This window comes from Poecilia reticulata, chromosome 22 (assembly GCF_904066995.2).
Source record: "Poecilia reticulata chromosome 22, P_reticulata-male-v2, whole genome shotgun sequence".
Classification (NCBI taxonomy): domain Eukaryota; kingdom Metazoa; phylum Chordata; class Actinopteri; order Cyprinodontiformes; family Poeciliidae; genus Poecilia; species Poecilia reticulata.
The window spans coordinates 13,317,051-13,340,256 of record NC_088851.1 but is presented as its reverse complement, the minus strand read 5'-3'; the positions used below and the strand labels follow the sequence as shown (position 1 = coordinate 13,340,256).

General features: G+C 39.6%; 1 protein-coding gene across 4 annotated transcripts in view; it reads left to right on the top strand.

The window, feature by feature from the left end:
• The window catches only part of alk (ALK receptor tyrosine kinase), a 434,911-nt gene that overhangs the window by 122,879 nt on the left and 288,826 nt on the right, over nt 1–23,206 (top strand). The window lies entirely within an intron of this gene.

The following is a 23,206-nucleotide window of genomic DNA, read 5'->3' as shown; positions in this document are numbered from 1 at the left end:
CCATAAAATTTGCAGGTCCGCTGTTACCAAATCAGGAGTTGTTCTTTAATTAACTTTATCGGAAGCTGACATTTTGGGAAATTTCATTGCCATGTTCTAACTTGAGACATGAAACATCTGGTTCTAATTTAACATTGCTTTCTCTCTTTAGTAACACCTAAAATGTCTGTGTTATAAAAGAGGGAAAATAAGAAATGTCAGTATTTTACTTCTTTACAAAAACTAAGCGCAAGATTGAAAATAACTTGAAGGCTTCTTGGGAGGCGGGGGGGGGGACATAGTGATTTAGTTTTGTGATGATGTGTTTCTTCTATTATGACTTGAAAAATGTTTCTTTCTACATAAATATTCACAATTTAAATCCTGAGCTCTGTTAGCATTAAAGCTGCAGTGGCTTGCTTCTAACATATTCAGTTCAAGGCTGCAGACCAAAAATCCATCAGAGGTTCTGACTCCTAAAGTGAAGCTGAAGCACGTCAGGCTGGCTGAGTCTGATTTTATTACACCAGGTTAATCTCTGAGGGGGGTTATTTCCTGCGGCAGTCCAAAGCTATTTATATTTATTAAAGATTAATTGTTGTGCAAAAGCCAAAGGCAGGAGCAGAGTTTCTAAGAGGTTTTGGGTTTCTTTTTGTCTCACCCCAGTCTCTGGGGGGAGAATTGTCGCACAGTTGACTGATTTTCTTGAAAATTGTAGATGGTAACTACGTTGTCTCAAGATCCACCGCTCAAGTGAACCATCTGATAACGTATTTATAAATTTATAAAGTAGAAAAAGCTTTATAAAAGCATTTAGATCATGTGTGTTAACAAAACTATTAAAAAAAAAGGAAACAGGAGTGAGACCCTTCAGCTGTAGTTGCATGGATGCCTTTATTTATTTATTTATTTTTAATGGAGTGGGAGTCGGTGTCCCTGTGAGATCGGTTTCTATATTCCCACAGTGATGTTTCCAAAGGCAGTCGGGTGAATGAGATGAGCGCTCCGTGATGTGAGATTACCCACCTCAGGAAGGCAGTGCCACTATAAAGGACAAATGTTGTCCATTTTTTAAACGACAAGACGAAACAACTCCATTATATGACAAGGTCAGAAACAGGGCATCAGTGGAAAGGAGGGAGGGCACCATGCAGCAAATGGATTCTCAGCATTGTAGATAAGGCTCTGATGGCGGCATAACCGCCTACACGATTGTATTATTTTCTGTCACAAAAGCCTGTTGTGTAGCCCGAGATACTGTGGCACAAGGCCGTTACAGTTCTTAGCTGCTGCCCGAGCGCAACATCTACCCAACATGTTTGATTCAGGGTTTCTTAGAAAACAGCATTGACGTGTCTCCCAACACAAAGAAATAGGAAAGCCGTTGAGCAATTTCTCACCGTCAAGGCCTGGCTCGGACTTAGATATTTTGCAGTTATGTGATCATACGTTGAGCTGATTTAAACGTTATTTGTGTCCAAGCATAAACATTAATTCAGCCAAACAGTTAAACCAAGACGAGTTGCAGATGCATTTATTTGGCAGAATTGCACAAAAGTTCTCTGAAACATTCAGAAAGTAAAAGAACTGTTATGAATTAGACTGTGACATGTTTAAAACCTGAACTATTATTTGTTGGACTTCTGCTTGTTCACTAATATTTTCTAACAAACTTCTGAGGCCTTTGCAGAAAAGCTGGATTTGTACTGACATTAAATCACACACACGTGAACTTTGTTGACTACTTGGCTGCCTCCTGAAAGTGACTGGTTTCACTGCGTTTTATTTGTTTATCAAGTAAAGGGGCTGAACACCAATGCACCCTTTTAAAGGTTTTTATTCATAAAGATGTTGAAAGGCAGATCCAATTTTCCTTCCATTTCACAATTATTTACTGCTCTGTGTAGCGCTAGCACACAAAACTTCAATAAAATACATTCGACTTCATTATTGTAATGTGGCATGTGGAAAGGTTTAAGGGCAAGGCCCTGGTTTCAAATTGTATTGTATTTGTGGCCAGGCATCAGGCGGGAAATTACTGGGCCAAGTATAATGAGAGCCTTTCTGCTTCATGTCAAATGTGTGCTGTCCAGACGTCCACAGGAGAGAAAAGAGGCACTGGCCATTCATCCCAGATTCCGGCTGTCGCATTGCTTTTAGACTTAATGCAACGTGTCACCTCAGGCTTTTCTCTCACCAAAAAATAACCAGCCTTCTGCTTTCATTTTCCCCACCTGAAAGCCAAATGATATTTTGCACGGAGCTGAAAGCTATTTGTGAGAGATGGTACAGATGCTCCTCAGACTGGTAATACAGAAGGGAGGCATCCTCCTTTTCTTGTTGTTGACTGTATCCAGTGGAGCATGACCAGCAAAAGAGATGGGAAGCAAAATCCCCAGACACTGCAAAATGAAACTTGTGGTGTCTTCTCCTTATTTTTTTTTTTCTTAGCATGCTTCTGATTGTAAACTGTAGTCAGGTTCATAGCTGGTTTTTGCTTGAATGGCGGCCTGGACAAGTCCTTCCTTTGGTGTTCCTTAACACTTTCCCACATAAACAATACCTACATAAGTATTTGTCTTTGTTTTTTTCAAATCAAGATTTCTTAAAATACAGACTAGGTTTCAAATAATGTGTAATCAATAGTAAATATATAGGCCATGCTCATCAAAAACGGCCCTGTATTTTGTGCCACATCTGACACCGAACATCACGTACAAACTTAAGCCTCATTAGTCAGCTGTGGTGTATCATCACATTTCTTAAGGTCCTTAAACTGCTGAGTAGCCACTCTTTGTTGCTGAACATGAAAGTCAGCAACAAAAGACTCATGTTGGGCTCATAACTGATGGATACATTCCTTTTTTGACAAGGAATAATGTCACCTCCATAGACCGATTCCCTCTGGGATCTGAGCCCTATGACCCACATTAAAATGTCTAATGGTTACATCATATACAGTGTTCTGTAGCGTACGGAACATCTTCTAAGCAGCTCATTCTGAAAGGAGCTCCAAATAAGCAGAACTGAACAGGCAAAATCTTATTATCTGAGAATGATTTTGTACAACCAGACAGTATAATAATGTGGTACTGCTCTAGGGTTAACACTGGGTGATTCAACTTAAATATGTTGGTGTCATACTGGTTCCCGTGATCCCAAGAGTTTCCCACACACCTGAAACAATGGGCAACCAAAGTTCACCACTGCGCAGCTTGTCACGTCATGCTGACACCGCTATGGACTCCTCTACAAAGTCAGTGGATTTCTCCACTAAAGGGAGGATAACAAATGCACACTCTGTTGCCAATAACTCCTTCATTTTTTAAATGACTTATTTTGCTCTGAGGGCTTAGACTTTTTGTTCATTTTTGAGACATGGCAGTGGGATAATGAAGTTTTACATCTTCTGGAACTCTGTCCTGAGGGGTGCTCTGTTTTTATCTGCACTACGGATGACGGGCCATAGAGGTGGTACTGCTGTCTTTTATAAATTGACTTTTTTTATGTCATTTTAGACGATCAGTCTCAGAATCGTAGCGCCTACATATGCCATTCTGATTTATCAACCACGTAGACCTATTTAGTCTCTAAAACTCAGTCGAACTAAATAAGACCATCTTTGCTGCGGACTTTGACATGTGTGTTGATGATCCAACAAACCATCACGCTATTGAATTTCTCAACATTATGGGCTCTTGTAACTTCTCTGAGCCTGTGTCTGAGCTTACTCACTCTACAGGCTACGGTTTGGTGCTTTTAGTGACCATAACGTTCTCTCTTAATATTTCCATTAATTTGGAGTCTTCTTTTCAGTTTTCTGCTAAGCACATTAAGCACTTATTCTTGCTTTTATTCTGTGTAACTTTTGTTGTACTGCACTTTAAAAGTAAAAAAACTTACCTACTAAACTTTAAGTAATACAGAATTGAATTTTAAGAAATTCCCTCAGTGGAATTAATAATTTGGTGCTCATTATTTGATCTGTTTTGTCTACTATCTTTGCATATCAACTCAGTGATATTCATGACAATTAACATTTTTGTATTGAATTTGCGTGTACTCTATGCTTACTGACCATCCCCAGGTGTATTTAGGTTGAAATGACATTATTCTCACCAAAGCAAAGCAAACAGGGAGACATTGCTCCAGAGTTTTACTGAAGTAAGGCTCAGAGGACGTGGATAGGTTTCTGTGATTTTATTTTATTTTTTTTACATTTCAAAGAAGATAGACTTCGATGCTACTTGAACACATAGAAAAAGAATACTTTGATTGTTTCTGACTGTTTGCTGCCGGGTAGGCAAAAATATTTCTAAACGTGGGAAGCCATTAGTCTGTTCGGATTACAATCTACTTTCTCTGTGTAACAAAATAAGCAAATCTCAAACCAAACACTGTTTTTTTTGTTTGTGGATCAGAATTGACAGAATTTAAAGTAGAAACACTGAGTTTTAACTCGTCTCAAAACTTTGTCTTCAAACTGCCATCTTTGATTTTTATGACTATCTGAATGAAGCACTTGACTTTTTCTCCAACTTACAATATTTGTCCCCTCTTCTTTGTTATTGTAGAATTGGTAAAAGTTTATTTAAATGTAGAGATTTTTAAGCATAGAACTGAATTTTAAGCATACATCAAAATGGCTGACATTTGGGCCATTCCTTTGTTCCACAGTTTGTGAACTCCACCAGTAACACCAGCCTCAACGTAACACTAACTCTTAACATGCACCATGATGGTGTTTAAGGTTTAGAGATTCAGAGCTCTGGGCTTTTCCAGGCTCATTTCCTGCCATTGATGCCAAAATAAAACTCCATCTTTATCACATCATAAAACTGTTTCCTTGGAAACATTTGGCTTTTTTGATGGTGGTGATTTGGAACAACTGCTTACTTCTTGGCCAGCGCTCTCAGTTCCAGTAGATGTCAAATTAGCTTCACTATAGACAGTAACGTTTTAGCAATGCACAATTCATGCAGGGTTGACTGTTGGTGGTTCCTTGGTTGTTTCAGAAGATTCAAATTAATCATCACTGGGAACCTTTTGATTAATAGAAACTTTGGTGTACTTAAATATTCCAACAGGACTATGACCCCAAACAGCAATTAAAATATATTTTTAGAATATAATGGTCCTTAGTTGAACCCTTAACGTACAATTTTGATCATGTGAGTTGGAGAAAATCTACAGTAAATTATTAGTTGTACCAACTAATCACAATTAAACATTTACATTTGTGGAAAAGAAAAGAACAGTTGGAATGCATTGTTAAAAGCCCCAAAATGAATATGATGCACCATAACAAGTAGACGTGAACTTACATATGTGTCCACAGTTCCAGGACCTTCAAGTGCTTCTGTATACTGGAGCAACACTAAACACAGTGTGCTATAAATACTAGAACAAAAGCTCCCAGGTCAGATTCCACATCAAGCATAAGTTTGCCTGGATATAAATGTTTGACTGTCAGATTTTCAGTAACTCGGCTGGAATGAACGTGTGATGCAGAACAGAAATTGAAGTCAGTGGCAAATGCAAATCAATATAAATTGTGCAGCAGCTGCATAAAAAGTAAGCATTCACATGTATAAAATCCATGACCTAGTTAGTAAGATTCTTTATGATGAAAATATTGCCTGACAGGACCTTATTGATAGCCTAATGATTTTTTTTGTCGCATGTGAAGTGCACAGGGAAAACCTGCTAATGGATGAATGTATTTTTGTTCCAGGTCACAACATCCAGGAACTATTCAGCAGTCAGCTAGTTTGATGTATTATTTTCCACAAATTGTTGAAGCTGCTGCATCAAAACAGAAGTGATTAGTATATTCGCATCTGTCCTCTTCACTTATCTGCATTTTTAATTTTTGCAACGTCAACTCAGAGCAGAGGTTCTTGGCTAAAGAAAAAAAAAAAACCCTGCCAACTGGAGCTGCAACACTCGGTTACACTGACATCTGCCTGGAAAATGCTTCATTTCAATTGGAGATAATTTACCATGAGATATGCATAAGTGGGAAGCCTGGAGAACCTTCTGCAGTTGTGTTTTGTCTTGATAAAACCGCTGAAGTAATTGGATTGTTTGATGCGCTAACGTAGCCCTAATCCACTGTGTCAAAGTTTGCAGAAAAAACATTAAGACAAACTCATCAATTGTAATTTTTTTGGGCGTATTTAGACATGAAGCTTCCATCTATAGTAAAATAAATGTTCTCAATTCAGGAACCCCAAAACCTACAGAAAAAGTTGATCTCTTGCTTCAGAAACTTAGTGCTTTGCCTTAACGGTCTTAACATTGAATAACTAATGTTCCAGCAACCTTATGCGCATTTCCCTGCTACACCAATTGTCTGGCCACAGGACAGGACAGGTCATTTGACTTAGTAACAAAGGGAACCCCAGCAGCCAGTACGTTCTGCCTTTCACTTTGACCGTCATTGTGTGCCGGGTGAAAAACGTGTTTGACATTGCTTGGCAAAACTTATTTACTTTACCAGCATAATAATGTGCACAACCTAGAACACAGTTTGCAGGTTATGCATACAAATATCGGTTGTAACTTTTTAAAAGCTGACACTGTAGCTAAACGGCATGCTGTCTTCACACTATGGTGTAGAACCTCCACTGGGAATGCTTGGTTAGGGACTCCAACATCCATCGTTCAAAAATGTCTTTTTATAAACCCTGAGCCGAGCTGGTTCAGAGATGACTAGCTTTAATGCATCTAATGGATGAAATAATACTTCAGTAACAGACGTCTGAAATAAATGATCAGACTGCTACTGCCTTTTGCAGAAGCAGAATTGTAATAAATGCTGTCTGCAGAGATACTGAAATGAGACAGACCAAGCGTTTGTCATACGGCTGCATTCACTCTGAAACTATAATATTTCACTTCTGGACATTTGTCTATTGGCCCCATTTTTCCGACTTTTGCTTCTCCATAAGGGCAAACATGTTTGCCTGCAAGGACAGACAACAACAACCCCATGAACCAGCCTGCTACAACTGATTTCAGCCTCTCTCTGATTTTTTTCTCTCCATCTTTTCCCTCTTTTTGCCCTTTCCATCCTTCTCCATCTGTCTGGGCTGGCAGATAGGAGTGGATGTTATCCATCAAAACATGTAGTAAAGTTAGCCATTCCGCGCTGTGAATGCTACCATGTTTTTTTTTTCCCCCACTGTTGAACACTGCCTCTTGGCTTTCAGTGTGCTTTAAATTTGGATCTGTATATTCATGCTTGAAGAAGCCAACAGCCACTACAGGGAGTCGTTCCTTCCCAGCATCCCTTTCCTTTGGCTGGCTTTAACTTCAGTCAAGGATGTGGGTAAAAGGAAGGAATCAGGTTTAAAAGGCACGCCTCCACCAACTGTGCCTCCATGTGTTTTCCTCTCTGTGGCACTACTAACATTGGCAGTTTGACACTCTTGCAAGCAGAAACTGACACAAGCCAGTTCACGCAAATTAGCCATTTTTAATTTCCTGCTGTGTGACCCTTTTTTGTTTCTCCTTGTTTTTACGAACGCCCGCTAAAATTTTCAAGCAAAAAGAAAGGGGGGGGAGAAATAGCTTCACTATTGCCAAGAGGGGAGGTTGGGGAAAATGTGTTTTTTATTGTTAGTTTTACTGTAATCTTTAGATTGATCTCCTGCCAAGGCAAAATATGTGTTGGATTGATTTGCGTTTCCACAGGGTTTTTATGCACTGATCAAAAGCACTGCCTCAGAGATATGATTCTAGGAGAGTGGGCAGTTAAGTATTTATTTGTGACAGTCACAGATGAACTAAAGAATAAAAGCAGCGAGTGGATAAAAAGGCAAGTGCAGGCTGCACAGGAAGACACTTTGTTGTAACTCCCCAGATTGTGCATTAGCTAAATAACTCTTTTGTAAGTCTTTGAAACAAAAACAACCAGAGGAGACTTTGGAAGCCATTAATACACTAAAATGAAAAACCGAGCAAACAAAATAACCAATTTTGGTTTTACTCTAATGCATCATCAAACCTTTTTGTTTCAGAGCGCCCATTCAGACAAAATCCTACCTAGCAAAATATAAGGATAAGATTTTGACACATTAAAAGAAAAGCTATAAAATCGCCCAATCGATGCAATTAAAAATTTAAGAGAACTTTTAATCTATGCTGATTTGACCATTTGCATGTACAGTTCAGACCAGATATTAAAAACACCAAATCTTCTTCTCACTGTCTGTCAGTAAATCAGACTTTTAATATTTTAGGCCTGTTAGGATTACCAAACTATTTCTATATCCAAATGGCAGACTAATGAGAGAGAGCGAGAGACTTTTAAAATTATTATTATAAATTCTTACTATTACTTACTCTGAAGTTTGAAGTTTAAATATTTTATGATTATTATGCCCTTATGCAAAAGCAAAGAATCATTTGTACATGTAGTTACTTCCAAATAACTCGCACCATTCAGTAAGAAGAAAGACTCGCTGTCCCTGAAAACAAATGTGTAAGAAGCCAATTACTGCAAAGGCAACAACAACAAAAACTTCTACATGCACTCCAGGACAGAGAGCCTAATATCTGAAGACATGTCTTGTGGTTTGATCAAATTAAACCTCCAATGTTTGGTGAAAATGACCACTGTCTCATTTGGAGGAAAACGAGAAAGCTTGCATTCCTGAAAACACCATCTCAGCTGTAAAGCACAGAGGTGGCAGCATCATGTTGTGTTGATGATGTGCTGGAGGACGGATTAGTTCACAACACAAATTAGATGCTATCACGAGGAAAGAATCATATTGAAATTATTGATGCAACATCTAAAGACATCAGCAAGGAAGTTAAGCTGGAGTCACCATAAAATACTCTGAAATACTTTAACATTGGAAGATTTCAGAAATGAATGTTTGTTGGGTTAACACTGAGTTTCAATTGCAGCTTTTATGTGTCCTTTTAACTTACTCTGAAGTAGTTGGCTGTGGGTGGATATTTTTTCACTGAAGGATTCCTGTTTGTGTTATCTATACAGCATAATTGACTGCGGTATCATAATTATACCTCAAAATCTGCCGTTTCCAGCATCCCTTCTCTCAACCCACATGAAGCGCTGGCAGTCTCCCTCTTAAGAAACAGCAACCCGTCTTTTTACTCAATAACGTTATGTGAGAGAAAAAAAATGTGTTGATTTAGAGCAGAAGGGCTTGCTTTTCAAAAAGAGGATTGATAAACTAACTTTTCCCTCCAAGCTTCCTATCGGGCTCTTAGAGACACAGAAGCAACGCTGGGAATTGAAGGGGAAGTCGAATCGATCCTTGACTGAAATTGAATGGCCTGGAAATCAAGCCGTTGGGGCTGCTGTCTCCCTCGAGGCCACGGGCTTCCCACACTCATCTGCCTCGCATGAACATCCTGCTGATTCAAAAGAATGCATACATCAAAGTGGGTCAAACCATTCAGGGGATAAGAGCCAGAGAAATTAACAGATCAATCACAGAGGCAGGGAGTTCTCTGTTGCTTGATGCCGCGTCAATCCGTCAGACACACTGATTAAGTAGTAATATACGGAGGCATCTGCAGTGACATATTTTAGTGATGTAAATAAGTCAGTGGAGCTCAGGGAAAATTAATGACCCACTTTGGGTTTCTTTAATTTCCATATGTCCTCTTTTCTGATGTTGAGCACATGGCTGTGAGGTGAACTATTAGTGGGGAAGAAAAAAAAGTTGAGCGAAGCTGACTTCAGCAGCTTGTTAAATAACACAAACTCAAACTGAAGTTTCTGGTAACCACTGAGAGAGAAGAGGTAGAGAGAGGAGTGGTGTTAATGATGAGAGATTTGGAAATAAAAATGACTCTTGTCAGTAAATTATTTTCTGCGCTTATCATGCCAGAGTAAGATCACAACCTTGGAGAACAGTAAAAATATGTTGGCACTTTTTTACATTGTGCTTGCAAAGATATTTCATTCAGGGACTATTTTCTACTTTGAAATTAAGCATTTATGAACTTAGATACTTTTCAGTATCCTGCGAGTCACTACAAAATAACATGTAAGTTGAGAAATGTTACATTTTATGTTGTGTAGTAACCAATATCGTGTTTTAATTGGCCTCATCCAGCGTGTTTTTGTTTGGTTTTTTTTGCGCTGAATACTATCCCAGTACTTTGAATGTTGTTAAACTTGAACAGTGTTCCCTCTTAGAAATGTGCATTTTGCATGTAAAGTTTAAAAACATGTCAAGTTGCCCTCAAAGGAAGCTCAACTTCAGATTAACTCCTCTTGATCTCCGACGACTGACTCTTGCGAAAACATTTCAAGGAGGGATAAAAGGCTTCTTTGCTTACGTTCATCCTGCTGGCACTCGGCATATGTAATGTGTCTAAAAAATGGTAATGCACAGTAAAAAGATAAGAAGAAATCTTCTTTTATATTAACAATCAATGATTTAATAAGCAGAGGCCAGTGTATAAATCTTGTACGTACATGTACCAACTTTTTGCTGCATGAAATTATCTACTCTAAGAATTGTATGATCCTCCAAGGTAAAGCCTTCACTCTTCTTTTCTGTAAAGAGGAAAGGTGTTGGCTGAAAGAAAGTAGAAGGGAGAAAATAAAAGGAACAAAATCAATGGAGATAAATAGATTTTTCAGGGAAGTATGCCTTCAATTTTTTCACAGTGAAGCTCCTATCCTTCTTCATTGACGTGCTTTTTGTTTTGTGCAGTGCCCTTTTCTCATTTTCCTCTTCATCTTGCAAAGTACTGCAACATACCTTTATCTTTCCTTAACTTAAAAAAACATACAACATTTTTTTTTTCTGTTATGTAGTCACCTTTAATGAACTGTTTTAGTTCTGCTTTTGGAGGACTTTGAAGACACCTTTCAGGATTCCTGAGGCGCTTTCTTATATTGACTGTCAAACTATCATCGTGCATGTGTGTTCTGTGGCCTGCGGTAAATAGAAATTGCAGTTTCTTGCACCATTAGTACACATGATACATCCATCCATCCATTTTCTTGACACCCTTGTCCCTCAGTGGGGTCGGGAGGGTAGCTGGTGCCCATCTCCAGCTAACGCTCCGGGTGAGAGGTGGGGTTCACCCTGGACTGGTCACCAGTCTGTCGCATGGCAACACAGAGACACACAGGACAAACAACCATGCACACACACACTCACACCTAGGGGCAATTTGGAGAGGCCAATTAACCTGACAGTCATGTTTTTGGACTGTGGGAGGAAACCGGAGTACCCGGAGAAAACCCACGCATGCACTGGGAGGACATGCAAACTCCATGCAGAAAGACCGGGGCCGGGAATCGAACCCAGAACCTTCTTGCTGCAAGGCAACAGCTCTACCAACTGTGTAGCCCACACATGATACAATATAATATTTATTTTGTAGTAGCACTTCAGTTTCATTTCTCGCAAACCAACCTCGTTCTGTTTTTCACACACACACACTCCCCTCAGTATTCCTGATTAACCCTGGTGCTTTCTGAATTCATCCCACATTCATTCTCAATTGACCAACACAGGCAGCTACATCTCAAGCTGAACCTCAACGATTTGTTCCCTCCTTTCTCTCGCCTTCTCTTCTGTTTCTCTATCTGGCCCGCTCTCAGTATGTCCGTCACGTCTGAAAGTGCCGTCTCATAAGTTCAATCGATAGTGCAGTCAGGTCTCTAGAACCTGGACTGCTTTGTGGACAGAATTCCGACTTGCCTCTTGCTCCACCACCCCCCCCAGCCACTCCCCTTCAAGACCCAAAAATACTGCAGCCCCAGCACTCCACGGATCAGAGAGCAGCCTGGTTAAAAGGACAACGCAAATCCAACCACATCACTTTGTCTTTTTGGAAATTTTTTTTTTTTAAACTGTCACTTCTGACAACAAGAAAAACACAGAAAACTTCAAATGCAAATATCCCTACTTACTCCTTTTATCTGGCAAGCGCATTGAACAGAACAACAAAGATGATGTGAAATCCATCCCACACCAAGATCTATCTACTCCTCTCAATGGTCGTTCTTTGTAACACACTGTAATATGGCACTGGCAAATGGTCCATTAGGGAACCATAGTGCTGTGAAAAATCTCATTGGCTTTATGTTCAGGTTGTTTCTACAAAGGAACTATCTTTATCACAGTTCACAATGGATCTGAATTAACTTTATCTAAAACTTTTTAGATCACCATCTAGGGAGGCTTCAGGCTCGCCAAAAAGAAAGTTTTTCTTTTATCGCTGATAAGTTTTTGCTGGGTGTTGCTAGGTATTATATAGAATGGGCTTAAGGAAACCTCTGAGTTTTTGTGATGCAAGATGAAATGCATTTTGGAAATAGGCCCAGCAACAGGAAGATGAGTAAGTCCCCACTGAGGGCTGCCCAGTGTTCAGAAACATCAATACTTTATAAACATTTTCTGAAACATGGTGTGCTAAAGACTCGATTCATTACAGATTTATTCATATTTTCATTTTAAGCAGCCACATGTTCCTCTAATCTTTGGAACTGGTTTCAATAAGGTGCCCGGATTAACAGCTACTCACAAAGATGGTCAACTTCTGAATCATACATTTTTCAAATGGTGCTTTTTTAAACAAACTAAGAAGTAAACCCACTGTAGTTCCATCGTTTGTGTTGTTCTCACGTAATTGGACATATGCATATTCAGTATTTAGTTCAGTCATGCTAAAAATGAAGGTATTTGAAATACTTTTAAAATCCTCTGTTAAATACTAGAAATATTTTAAGGTGAGAAACTACCACACCTCCACATTCATTCCCACTTGATTTTGCTGAAATAACACACAATCACATCACGTCAGGTGTACATGATTAGGACATTGTTAGTCCACCTTTTAAAGGAGGTTTGCCCTATTAAACTAAGACATTTAATGTGGCGCTCTTGACTGCTGAAGTGAATGTAAAATCCCTGGTGAGATTTAGGGTGCATTCACACCAAACCAGTTCAGTCTGCACTAATTGAACTCTAGTTTATTTAGAAAGTCCAAATTAATTTGTGGAGAAGTAAATGTGTAAATCAACTCTGATGTGGACCAGAAAAAAACAAACTCTGGTCCATCTACAAGCCAAGTCATGACTCAGTTGAAGTGAACTCTGGTGTGGACTGAATTTATGTACGAATGCCAAGCGGAACTATAGTACAGGGAATTCTGGGTAAATTCAACCGAGGCAAACGCACATGTCTAGCACATGCGGGAGAAATGACTTCTAGCCAGACATGGATTGAAGAGTGTTTGTTTGACACATTTTTCTGAAGGCAAAAATGAAATCATACAACCGAAAAGATCCGACTCCAATTTGGTTTTGTTTACATTTTGCGAAGAAGGAAGTTGCGCTCATCATCTTTGTTACGAATAACATAAGGTAGCCATTGATGTTGTAACTGTTCTTTTTATTGCGGAGTGCTTTACGCGGACATGCCGGTTAAACTGTAAATAACGTAACAAAAAAAGACAAACAAAATGTCAATACTTAATATTGCAATATTCAAAGGACACAAACTTAAACATAGCTTTACAGCATTAATATATAACTCACCACATTGGGCAACACTCATGAACATTGGTAAGATTGGTAAGATGTAAATTTATGGCAGGTTCGGCTTGTTAGTGTGGTTGCTAGGCAACCTAAGTACACAACTGGTCCGCCGTTCGTTTCCTTCTTCTACACATTAATCCATGTACCAATACAAAGAACTATAGAGCCCCCTAGTGGAACGGGAGGAGTGAATCCAACAATCTTGATCAGATATTTTTGTCTTGTTTCCTTTTTGCTGCAGTGCCACCACAGACGAAAGAGTTAACAAGCTGTTCGAAGGTTTTTGTGTGCTTGACACAATTCAGTGCGAAACCAAACTTGCACCAGCTGCCGAAAACGCAACTAAAGTTGCAATTTTGTTCCCCTATCGAACAAAGTTAAACACCTGAAAGTCTACAAGACTATCAAGTGTGAAAACAGCCTTAAGAGGCAGCTAGAGGTCTTCAGAGAGAAGGTTAGTAGAGCATATGAGTCTGAAATCAACCATTTTCATTGAACAGAAAATAGTCTTCAAGTGGATGCATAGACAGCATCGAGCAGGAGTGTCTTTGTTACTGCTGATCCAAAAGCCAGAACGAGACTGCATAAGTTTACCTTTCATGGGAGGAGAGCAGGGAGGAAAGCTTTGCTCTCCAAGAAAAAGATGAAAGTGTAATGATTTTCTTGGACATGTGAATGCCTACAAAAGGGAGATGTGATTCAGAGAGGGACTCATTCTGCAGTTAATACTTGTACATCTGGTCAGAATGTAATAATTGGACACCAGAACAGAGGACATATTGGACATGAACCTTAAATGCAGCATTGTGGGAAATAAGTTTTCAAGCTTATCTTTATAAGCTTGAAAACACATTTTTGTTTAAATCTGTGGTTTTAAAACGTAAACGGGGTGTACTTGATATGCATAAATCTCTTCTTTCTTTTCCAGAAATGGAAAGTAGATAATGGACCAACATTTGTATATTTCTTGCTAAATACAAAATATCTAATGTTGGTGTATATTTTTTTCACCTGGTTGTATATATTACAACCATTTATTTAGCAATAGTAAAGGGAAGTTTTGTTTATCTTGGTCTCTGCAAAAAAAATAAAAATACATGTTGAGTCATCTGGATGCAAAAAAGAAAATTCATTTGCTGAATTTTCTTTTTGCACCCACTTGTCATCCTCCCACAATTTTGTACGAACACTTCATTCAAAATGCATAGTCAGGTACAAGTAGTCCACTTGAAAAACAAAGTCAACTAACATCTAAAATAACGTTGAAGGCCCTTCAGAAAACCTGAAGAAATGCCGATCATGACCACTTTAAAATATGACCAGAAGCTCTTTGCTCAAGTGAAAACAGGGGTGAAATTAAAACTTTTGCACCGCACAGCCGGTCCGTTTATGGTCTTTTTAAATAATTCACACTCAAGTGTCATTAGGAACAGAAACAAAGTTTGTTTTCTCGGCTTGTGTTTGCACTCGCACTGCGGTCTGTCATGTAATGCTGTGCTAATTGGAGCTGTTAAATTATGTAAGACCTTGTGTTTCCCATGGAGAAACGTTACTCTGCCTTCCTCTGATCCCCACCGCATCCTTATAATGATCCTAAATCTCTACATACAACGAGGAAGCATCATGGTGCATATAGTGCTCTTCCTTGTATATTTAGTTTTATTTATCTACCTACAAATGCTAGATACTACTAGAAGTGTTTACTCACCCCCCTGAACTCCCCACAACCAATAATAGTCCAATAAAAGTCACAGAAACAATACACTACAACAATGCCAGCAGAGATGCTTTCATGCAAAGAAACATCTGCCAATAAAAACGCAAATTTTCTCATGTTTTATGAATATCTCCTCGCTAAGGAACCAGCTAGGAGAGAATATGCTGGAGCATATCGGTCTGTCCTGTCATACATTTATCCTTCCAATGTAATGTACCTCATCTGCCATTCAGCTCCACTGGAGCCCTCTGTTAATGTATTATTAAATATATTTTGTTTCAACTATAAATCTCACATAAAACTCCAGTTGAGCTCTCGGGGTCACTTGGCACCCATAGGCGAGGGGGCGGGGAGGAATCTGCTTTTGACAGGAGTCTGCAAATTTGGCTCTCTCAAAGTTAAGAGCGTATTCATGGAGAGACTCGTTCTGCAATACATGGTTTAACATTTGGTCGGTTTTAAGTTGCGCAAACTTCCCTGCTGGTTTAGTTCTGTTGCTTTTGGCATAAGCAGAAGTCGGACTTTAATCAGCATGAAAATGCACATCCAGTAATTATGAAACCTGTAATCATAAGAGGTAAAACCACCAGAACGGGACCTGATCTCTATTCGTTCTCATTTCCCTACACTGTCATTAAACCCCACAGAGACACATGTGACAGGGTGGTAATGCTTTGTAGATTAAATGTGTAAAGTATTTTATCTTCTGGATCTTTCCTCCAATCTGCTGAGTTTTCGTCTCTCTCTGGTCTCGAATACCAAATTTTGAACAAAATTCTACAAAAAACTTTTGAAAAAAATCATTACGCTTGAGAATTAGGGAAAAAACGGTCTTGAGATATCATTTTTGTGGATCTCTTTGTCTTTTGTTCGATTTATTAACTTTTATGATTTTGATCTAAGATCTGGGGGAAAAAAAGAAAATAATGCAACAGTTTTACCCATCCAGCCATCATCCATCCATCTATCCACACATACAGGAATGTTTCGTATATTATTGCCTAAAGTGGCTGACAACTGTGTCAGTTTGAGCCTGGAAGAGTGTGGAAAAACATGCATGAACTGTTATCCCGCTTATTATAAAGTTGTGACGTGTGCATTAGATCTCCTGTAAATAAAAAGTCTGTCAGATTCTGAAACTTTAATGTGTCTTATTTGTATCTTTCAACCTCGTGAGGTTGAAATAGCATTCTCACAGCTGCTCTTATCATCTTTACTGCTTTAAAGTTGTACAAGATGAAGTTATTGCACCAATTCCTTGTACGTTCTCCAGAAAGTGTTCAAAGTGTGTCACAACGTTGCGTGCCAAAGAGAAACCCTCGAGTTTAGTTCTCCAACTTTTGTGTGGAAGCTGTAAAATCCACTTGACTTTTCTTGTTTGACAGAAAGTGTCTACACAGCAAGCGTGCGACTATTTATTCACACTCATGATCACGGTCCTCGCAAATGCTCTGATGAGCAGAGGAGCTCGGCCTTGGAAGACCACACTCATGCTTGATTAGATGCGTGTCTGAAAGTGTGTGCATGCACGTGTGCGTTTGGGGGAATGCGGCATAAAACGAAGGCTGCATGCTGCCACATTTCTCCCTGGGGAAAGGCATAGAAGAGGCTCCTTAACTATCAGGGCGGACAGAGTCAGCACACTGTTAGCAGATGCTGATTGGCTCCCTCCGTTTCTACCGTCGTCCCAGCCCGCTGCTGACCTGGGGCATTGATTTAATCACTCCTGCTGTGGCACAGAGAGTCACTCAACTTCCACTGTACATGATCCTCTTCACCTCCACCCCTCACACTCATTAACTCCTCTGCCCTCTGTCTTCATTCCACATGTATGCACGTGTAATATGAGTTCATATACATATACAGTGTAAGGTGCCTGTGTGTACATGAAGCGCAACTGGCTACCCATGTAGCGTAAAGCAGCTTTGGATTTGCCTGACCAAATAAATAACTGTGAGTGAGGATAGCTGCCCGCATACACAGCTGGAGTGTGTAGATGTTTGTGTGTTTAAGTAGGTTTATCTGAGTCGGAGGGACATACATATTTTTCCCCGTTCTTTTATCACAGTGCAGAAGTATGAGAGAAAATCCTCCCTAAGGAGAAGATTGTGGTTTGGATGGGAGGAGATGAATGTTCCCAGTGAATGTCCTGACAAGTTTTGTAGCATGTCTCAGACTGTGTGTCCTGGCTGTGTAATGACCAACCATTACCCTTCCGATTTTTCACCCGGAGCTCACGCCTTCCTTAAGCACTTAGTGGGAGCGGACTCAGCAGCTGTGATGTGGATGCCTGCTAAACTTCCTTCCTGTGGCATTTTGTTGGTCCCCGTCGTTCTGAAGAACGCTAACAATCCCAGTCTCTTGCTTTCCCTCCCAACAGCAGCAATTGTGTGCTGCGCAGAACAGTGAGGCTGGTTTTAAAAGCAATGTTTTGATGGCGGTTTCTGACTCCGGATAGAAACCGCCAGGTTTCTATCCACCTGGCGGATAGAAACCACCAGGTGGATTCGCTTCCACATTATAAGGCAATAAATAAAAACACAATGTTGAATTGAATTGCACAGAAATGCAGTTCAATTTATCTGTTAACGCAACATCATGTACGCAGAGAAAATATTACGCCTACATATAATTCCAATAATGAAAAAATATTTATAAAAAATGCCCTGAAGGCATATACAATGTGATTGCAAAGGGAAATTACTTTTAGCAGGTTTGGCTTTTTAATTATATTTGAACTCATAATTTGGAACTGCATTCATTCGAGTATGTTTCATAGTAAGTTACACTTTTCCACTGTACATGAAGTTGATGAGTTTTGCCCTAAAATGCTCACATTTTACAATCATTAATATTCTTTTCTGGAATATTACTATATTAAAACTATATTCTTACTGCTTACAATTTCTTCCTGTGATTTAACGATGATGCTGCAAACAGCAGTTATTAAGAGAAAGAACTGACAGCACTAGTTTTAATTTGTTTCATTCTCTATGATCCACACAGGATTAAAACAAAATATGCATTCAAATATGAAATTATATACATCAGATTTGTGTTCAGGATCATTAATGTCTCTACCAATTATGTCAAACTTTGCACCGGCTAGTTTTTAATTTGAGGTGAAGTTGAATCATTTCCAAGTAGTCATCCTTCTGTAATATTCAATTCTCTGCCTTTCAAAGTGTCTTTGTGCCTTTCCTCTAAGTTTTGAAGACATTTTGTGTCTTATGCTAATTAATCTCTTTGGATATTAAAATATTACACATTTGTTTTCCATTTAGCTTTTCACTTCATATCAATGCAGTAAAATCTGATAATTAAACGTATACTAATTATTATCTTTATTCATTCATTAATAAAACAAAATAACTATTCAACCTCAAGATAATAAGTAATTTCCCCTAACCCTGAGAACTAGCAGACCCACATATGGGAGCAATAAATTACATCAAGAGTTTGCAATAACTGGCAATAAGTCTTTATTGTCAGCAGTCTCCCATGGAGGTCATTTTGCCTAGTCTCTTTCTCATCATTAAATCTTAAACACTGATCTCAACTGAGGCAAGTGAAGCCTGCTGTGGTTTAGATGTTTTCCTGGTTTGTTTTTTAGCACCTAGTCATCGTGTTGCACATCAAGAAGGATGGAAATCCAACAAAAAAAGCCCTTTGTTAATCTGATCACATCTTCTGGATTGTAGTCGATGGTCTGTGGATGATATACAGGCTGCAGGACAGGTGTCCTGATGTGCATCATGTTCGATTTTTCTGCTCTGTTTCAGATCTTTGTTCTATTGTATAAGCTGAGTGAAAGAACGACAGGCTGAAATTTACAACCCAGATACATGATACCGTGACATTTTGTAGAATCCGTGCTTGCATCTAAACTTTCTCTGCATTTCCTTTTCCACGGGCAGAAGATTGTCGGACCAGTGCCTAAAGTCATCCGTCCGGTGCGGCGGTTTCTAAAATTACACTTCCTCGCTCTGATGTTGGTTTGTGTATGAGACGTATGCTTCAGATCTCCCTCTTCTTGTGTCTGGGATAAACCTTCAAGGAGATGCTTGACAGTGATGTGGGTGAGTATGGGAGGGGTATATTTTCCTCTCTGCCTGCAGACAAGGAGTTTCAAAAGCCTGCCATCTCCAATTTGCCTTGACCATCCGCTCTGAATGACATTTCAGTCACTGAAAAATTACAGCCTAGAACCCCTTTTTTATTGACTTCCTCTACTTCTTTCAGGACACCAATTTACCTCATTTTAGACCCTCAGTCTGATGTTTAAATTCAGCATTCACTTAGGCCGTCTCAGTAACTGACATTTCTTGATTTGCCTGATAAGTCCTAACAAGTCTGATGCAAGGCCTAATCAGGTGATAACGGTCTGAGAGTGTTGCGAGGAGCTAATAGCTGAGTGGGAAATCCAGCAGGAATATTTAAACTTCATTACATAAGAGACAATGGGGAATTTCCAGATTTTTTTTGTGGGGATCGGCTCTTAGGAGGGCACCGATAAAGCAAAGCAAATAACAAATCATCAGATACGGGGGCGGGTTGTATTTGGATGCAAATGAGTATCATGTCCTCAAAGACTGTGTGTTTGAGGAAATGGGCAAGCGTAAGGGTTTCAGTGAGCTAGAAAAGATCTGAATTGTGATAGGTGATTGGGTTGGAGAACATCCAGAACTGCAGCTCTCGAGATGTTTTCACAGAATTGGTCCTAAGAAGGAACAGTGGTGATTCAGCAACAGCATTGTGGCTCGGTGATTCATCTGGGACGTAAGGGCTGGCTCCTGTGGTTCAGACCAACCGATGAGCTTTTGTAGCTCAAATTTGAAGCAGGTAATGTTGGTTCTGAAAGTAAATGGCAATGATAGACTATGGAGTACTAGTAAAAGGTGGTCGGTCTAATGAAAAGTGATTTATTTTACTGCTTTTCATTAGAAAAGCGGTGAGTAGTGAGCATTGTTTACATGAAAATCACAATTTTTTGGGACATTACTGACACATAACCCTGCTTAATTAATGCCTCAGGTCATGTACAGACTTTGTAAAGGATGGGTCCTCGTTGGTCTTCTCTTGGAGCAGAAAGCCATCGGGCAAAAAAGAAAGTTTTACCTCCAAATTTTCATCATGTCGATCCAACCCAGTCTGATCTATGGAAGTGCCACTTCCCAGCCTGCAGGTCTTCAAGGATTGCAGGATCCCTTAGCCCATATTCAGCCATCTTAGTAGGGTTCATACCTGGCTGTGTTGCTTACACAGCAAAAACGGACAAATATACTATTTGGCAAGAGGTCATGGAAAGAAAAGAGAATTTAAAGCCAATCAGCACTAAAATATCACAATAAGTGCATGGGGCTAGCAGCTGTAATGCTGTCTTTTAGAAAACCAGGCTTCTTATAAAAAAAACAACAACAAAAAACGTCTCATGCAAAGTAGAGAAATCACCTTTAAAACTTTTAAGCATAAATAATGTATGGTCTCCATATGCACATTTCTATAATGTAACTACAGTTGCCACATTCACCATTACCGTTATCATTATCTTCCACAAACTATTATCCTGTAATAGGATAATAGTAAGTCTGTTGTGTCTGCTGCCCGGCCATGAATGTGTGGGTGTAAATGATAGCTGGATTATGCAGATAATGCTGACAGCTGGATGTGTCTTCAGTATCAACTGACTGAGGACTGCCATGAGACCTCTCTCTTTCTCTCTCTGTCTCCGTGCTTTCTTTGCCTCCCTGTCTGCTAGCTCCCCTCAGCATCTGATCGCCGTTGCTAGCCGTGAACTTGGCCTGAATACGACATGTGTGTGAGAGCACAAATGACACATTTACCAAGCCAGTTTCGCTTTGCTGATGCTTTTAGGCCCGTCACATTCTTTTTATTCCACCGCCAGCGCTGTTGGAAAAAGGATTTCTGCCTCGTATCAGCAAGACTCTTTGGTTATGCCCACAAGCGGCTAAATACCATTTGGGTGAGAGAAGCTTTCTGCCTGGGCCATGAAACAACCTCAAAGACGCTTTGCGGGTCTAAGCTAAGCTGAAACTGTGCTTTAAATTTAGTCAAAAGCCCTTCTGCATTCAGAAACCTTCACCTTTATCTGCGTGTGAAGATAAATATTTTAACCTATCAGAATTCAAAATGGCATGAATAGCCTATTGTTGTACTGCTATAAAAAAGTTTTCATTCACGCTATTAATCTATATTTATTGTGTTTGGCTGACATGAGATATTGGAAGATATTCTCCTTTTGTTGGGTGTTTTTTTCTTGTCTATTTCTCTGGCTGTTTAAATGCTCCATCTTCACCCCTGACCTTGTGTTATTCTGCAGTTTATTGATCTGCTGATGAAATTTACTGACTTATTTTGCTGGAAAAGCCTAATGGCAGCAGAAATTAGGCTCAGTGATAGCAGAGGCATAATGTGCAAAACAAAATACAATTTACAAATCCAAACAAAGACTTCTCATGAACTGTAAGTCATCCACAGCCACAATCAATCAATAAAATGGTCCTGAGTGACTGGAGCAAAACAGATTTCAGTTATAATCTCCTGCAGAACCTTACAAAGAATTTGCAGGTTTAATTAAAAGAGACTCTTGTTGATATATTTAAATGCTTTCTGACTATAACTGTGCTGTTCGCAGCTGAACTCTGAAAATGACAGGCCTTCTCGGGCCCTGGCTGTTTGCTAAACCTTATCCCCAGATTGGGCATCAGTAATTCACCACGACAGGCAGCCTTATTATCTCACCCAGAAGCATGAACAGCCAGTTCCCTGATGCTGCACTTTTGTCCCACGTTAACCCCCGACAGCCTCTGTGACAAGTGTGTGAGGCAGCTGTGGCCAAACTTGGTTTGCATGCAACTCAGAACGCACTGTACATGATGCCTGGTCGTCTCATCTGTGCACGGATGGAAATAGCTCAGGAATCATTACCAAGACCTGTCAAGTTGCACAGGCTGATGTGAATGCAGTAGGACAGAGAATGAATGTCTTTTGCTTTGGTTTATGTTAATTGGACAGCTCTGTTAATAGATTCACCATAATTGTTTTATTAGTTTTATTATGCAGGATGTTATTTAAAGCAGCAATTCTGAGGTACAATGCAGCACTAAATTGAAGAGCAGTTCTTTTAAAAGGCCGTGGTCAGTAATTGTTTATCTTGCAGTAATTTAACAATGTTTAGTGTAAAGCAGGACAAAAACATTTAAGAGAAAATACTGCTGTCTGTTTCTCTTCATAAAGAACACGATCAAAAGCACAACAATATGCCTAATGACTTGATGCTGTAATGTAAGACGTTATTTTAACAAGGAGGTAGACAGTAACATTAAGAATAATTTTTTTTGTGAAGTCAACTCACAGAAACTAAACAGCCAAAAAGCAAACTCTAGATTGCTGATGTTCCAACCTCTACATGAGATGCAAGGAAAAGCTAAAACAGGTTTTGTTAAAGAAATGGACTCAGGTCACGTGAGGAGTTCTGTCATTCCTCCGCAGGTTTTCTGCGCATGTCCCACTAGGAAGAGACACCAGGACAGACTCCCAATAGCTGGACGGCTGCTTTTCCCACGGAGCCACAAATCAAACACACAAAGTAAAAAAGAGAGCTTAAACAAGGAAGTGTACACTTGTTTGTTTTATCGATCTATAGTTTTTTCAATAAACCATCAACAGGATATCGTCTCTCTTCTAAACAACATTGATCCTCGGCAGCACGGCGAAGAGCAGGCAAACTCTCTTTAACATCCAATGAGCTGCACTTCTCCAGTTTTTACACAGCCGGGGATGAGGCATCAGTGTCTGATGGCCTCCCTGCTGAGCTGCAAACCTGCCGGTGCTGCTGCAACAGACAGCTGTTCTAAAACAGCTAGGATAGCGGCACTTTCAGGCTTTTTATCTGGAACAAATGGCTGCTTTCTTGCAAAAGTCCACAAGAATCTTCTTCACTA